Source organism: Amblyomma maculatum, chromosome 11, assembly GCF_055883805.1.
Source record: "Amblyomma maculatum isolate TAMU_Amacu chromosome 11, ASM5588380v1, whole genome shotgun sequence".
Classification (NCBI taxonomy): domain Eukaryota; kingdom Metazoa; phylum Arthropoda; class Arachnida; order Ixodida; family Ixodidae; genus Amblyomma; species Amblyomma maculatum.
Window position 1 is genome coordinate 68,925,655 of NC_139354.1, and position 4,299 is coordinate 68,929,953.

The window sequence follows — 4,299 nt, forward strand, 5'->3', positions numbered from 1 at the left end:
TTCATGTTGCTGGGCTTCTTGTCGCTCAGAATTTCCCTCGAGTTGAGGGGCTGGTTTGTTCTCTCCTTTGAGTCCTTTGCTCTCGCACTGTCTTCCGCACCGGTGACTTCCGCGACGTCCACCTCGTCCATGAGGTGTTCTGAGAAGTCGTCAGTTCTTGCAGGCCCTGTTGCACTGGCGTATGTTTTGACACACTGCTCCTCCGTGTGGCCGAAGGGACGACAAAGGCTGCATTTCGGCACTTTACAATCACGCCTTGCACCTCAAACAGAGCGGCCTTCCCGGAACAACAAGAAGTGCGGGCTCACCTGCTATCTTGACCTTGTGCGGAATGTCATCCCTTGAAATTCCATTTTTCAACTTGAGGGCCACTGTTCTTGTAGTGGACCCTTTGTCTGCGACTCCGAAGGCTCTCCAACGCTCTTTGGACACGTCAGTCGCTGTTCCGTAAGGCAGCAAGGCAGCACGGACATCGTCGTCACTAACGCCATGCAAAACCCAGTGGATTTTGAGGCGCACATCCTAGTTATTTGGGTCAGTCAGTAGACACGGCCGGTTCTTCACCTTGACATCAGTAGCCTCCAGTAGTTTCCTCGTTGCCTCGGCACTCTTGAGCGTAACGGCCCAGACATGGTTCATCTGATACGCCCCCAAAGCAAGAACTTCAGGGAGTGCACCAAGATGAACCAAAGTATCTCTGAAGTCCTCGACGCGATACGGTTTATCCGCTGGGTCTGCGTGCATAAAAATTGTGTTCAACACAATTCTCCTGTCCGCAAAGTTGGCAGTATGACCTGGTAATCTTCATCGACGGCAGGCAAAAACCTGTATCCGCAGCCAGACTGGGCCGCTGATACCGCTCCGACGGAGCACATGATTAAACGTCCGTTCGCTTCGGCGCCTGGAAGTGGAATCCACTATACCACCGACGCCGGACGGAGACGCCACATTTGACGTTGGATTTTCCGCTTTGCCTATTCAGACTGCCGTGTGATTTGGATTGCAAGTCGTTCTATGATGTGCCAAAACATAAAAATGCTGCGTCAGCCAGGAATCGAACCCGGGTCAACTGCTTGGAAGGCAGCTATGCTAACCACTATACCACCGACGCCGGACGAAGACGCCACATTTGACGTTGGATTTTCCGCTTTGCCCATTCAGACTGCCGTGTGATTTGCCGTGTGATTTGGACTGCAAGTCGTGCTGTGATGCGACAAAAAAGAAAAATGCTGCGTCGGCCGGGAATCGAACCCGGGTCAACTGCTTAGAGGGCAGCTATGCTAACGACGGAGACGCCACATTTTTTTTTTCTTTATTGCCGGCTTCGACACACAATACACAACATACAAAAGTGATAAAACGTGTCAGCAAACCTTTAGCGGACACGACGCGTTAAAATTTATTCATCTCTACCAAGCTGTTAAGCTGGTCTATCCATTCTGGTGGTTCGGGGAGTGTTCGATACACTTCCCTCAAACGTACAACACTTTCTATAAAATGTTCCCGCACAGGGCGCACATCAACATCTGCATTGTTCAACTGCATTCGCGTTTTCCACAAGCTGTGGAGGCCGAGGAGCATAATCGTATCCAGGGGACCATTGTCAGCGTGCACAACCGGAAGGAATCTTATGCCGTACATATCTAGGGGTAATTCTTTTTTCAAAGTCCTTTGAAGCACATCCCAGAAAAAGATGGGATCCCAACAATCCATGAATACGTGTTCTATGGTTTCAGCTTTCTTACATAGGTAACAGTTAGTTGTCCAGGGTACAAAAAGACCTTTTTCATGAAGCCATGTTTTTACTGATAACGTGTTAGTATGAAGTTTAAAGAAAAAGGATTTGACCGAGGGTAACACCGGCATTCTCTTCACTCTGAGCAAAACATCTCCTCCTGGGCCTCCACATAATGGCAAACGGTAAAGTGGAACCGAAATCATTGCATCCAATAATTCTGAGTACAATTTTTTCCGCGTGACATCACTCAAGTATTGCATCGAAAATCGCGCATGCAGCATCCCGTATGCAAGTACCACTTCGCGTAGGTACCCTCTCACAGCCCCACCCATAGCATGACAAGAGCATACCACATATCCTGGAAGAAGTCTGCACAGTCGGAGTTGCAGAACTGTGCGCAGGAACATGTCATTTTGATTTCGCAGAAACATAAATCGTGAGACGACTTGCCTCAAAAACAAATGTGCAAGGCCTAGCCCACCCTTTTTGCAGACAGGAAAAAGTTTGTCCGACTGGTTCTTTCCCACTTCGATGCCCAAATAAAAACGGCGAAAACACGGTGCAATTTTTGAATGCTGATCCGAGAGGCACTGAGCACATTCATGACATACCATGTTTTTGCAGTGAGAAATAAGAAAAAGTGAGAAAACCTTCCTTGCCACGCATCAGCCTTTTCTTTTGCATTTAAAGTTTCATCTCTCCAATACGAATCAGGGTCCCGGTATGCTTGGAGAGGTACACCTAGATACATTGTAGGAATCGTTGACCACTGCAGTCGAGAGTAGTGCTCTGGCGTGTCTTCCCAACTGCAGTGCCAGAAGCCATAGCTCTTTTCCCAGTTTATTAACGCCCCCGTAGACTGACAATATTTGTGGACTACATTTGTGGCTTCACAGATGCTATATTTATCTGAACAGAAAACCGCAATATCATCGGCACAGGCTATTATTTCAACATGCGCTGATTGTAGCCTGAAGCCCGTTAAGCTCACATTATTTCGGATAGCCAAGCAAAGAGGCTCAAGGTAGAGTGCAAACAACAGGGCCGACATGGGACAGCCCTGCCTAACTGACGACCGCACTTGCAGGCTTTCGGTCAGTTCTCCGTTCACTATAATTCGCGTAGTGCATTTGACATATGCCATTCTGACGCCGTCTGTTATTAAATCCCCAACATTGGAGTGATCCAATATGGCAAACAGCACATCATGCGACACCCGTTCAAGTGCTTTTGCGAGATCCAGTTGGATCATTGCCACACGGTCACCAAGTGCGTCACAACAGTCTAGTACGCTTCGCGCTACGTGAATGTTCGTGACGATGCTCCGTCCCTTTATGCCACAAGTCGCGTGCCAACCAGCTTTATTATCACACATTGCAGTCGTCTTGCCAACACTTTCATAAACATTTTATAATCAACGTTGGTGAGGCTTATCGGGCGATAAGACCCCACCAACAAACGCTTTTCCGGCTCATCAGTTTTCGGAATCAGTGTGATATGAGAAGTTCTGAAGGACAGTGGAACACGGTTTTGCTCATAAGCTTCATTGATAACCTTCAGGAGGAGGTGAGCTATCATTGGCTTAAACATTTTATAAAAGGACGCCCCTAATCCGTCAGGGCCCGGTGCTTTACCAGCTGGCAGAGCGTCTATTGCGTCCTCATTTCTTCGACGCAAATTGGCATTTCTAGTCGCTTCTTTTCTTCATCATCAAGCTTCGGCATTAGAGACAAAAATTCTGCTTCAAAGTCCCCTACCAATTTTCGCGGGTGACCAAGTAGGTCTTTGAAATGACCGGCAATTACATGTTTGATAACACTGCCGTCCGACGAAACATGATTCCCACTTCGTATTTTCCGTATTTCCTTACGGCTTGCGTATCGCTTTTCGTCCGATAAAGCACGCTTTGTAGGTGCTTCAGCGGCCCACAGCTTCTCAGACCGTGCGCGAATAACCGCCGCTCTGTACTTATCTGTATCTAATCTTTCCAACTGTATCTTGATGCTCCTTATTTCTTTGGAAAATGTACCTGGCTGAGCGCATTCTATACCAGTAAGGAATTCTAGTTGCTCACACAGGTGTTTTTTTGTTTTGTTTCAGTTCATATCGCAGTTTGCTACTTTTTTCAATTGCCTTCAGTTTTACTGCCTGTTTAAATTCTTCCCAGCCCACGGCAACACTTATCGGCTGCTCTGCAAGCAACTTTTTTAGCTCCTCCTCAACGTCCTTAACATAACCCTCGTCCTCCAACAATTTCGTGTTGAGTTTCCATAGGTCCCAATTAAAGCTGTTTTTGCTTTGATTTCTGCCGAAGTTTGCAATCACTAGACAGTGATCACTAAAGCACACTGGTCTAACCTCATACGATGTACACAGCGGCACTAATTCAAGCGATACATACAACCGATCAAGTCGTGCGTGGCTACTGCCTTGAAAATGAGTGAATTGCAGTTGAGTAGCATTTGCAAACACACTTCCAACATCTTCCAAGTTGTGACAGTGAATAACTGAATTCAGGATCTCCGCACTTTTATCCGTCACTGTCAAGCATTTTACACGGT

At 47.2% G+C, this 4,299-nt stretch overlaps 1 non-coding gene across 1 annotated transcript; it reads right to left on the reverse strand.

Annotated features, from left to right (window-relative positions):
* Positions 1-1,039: 1,039 nt before the first annotated feature.
* On the reverse strand, positions 1,040-1,111 carry TRNAG-UCC (transfer RNA glycine (anticodon UCC)). The gene has a single exon. It is a non-coding gene; the product is annotated as a tRNA-Gly (tRNA).
* Positions 1,112-4,299: the final 3,188 nt, after the last annotated feature.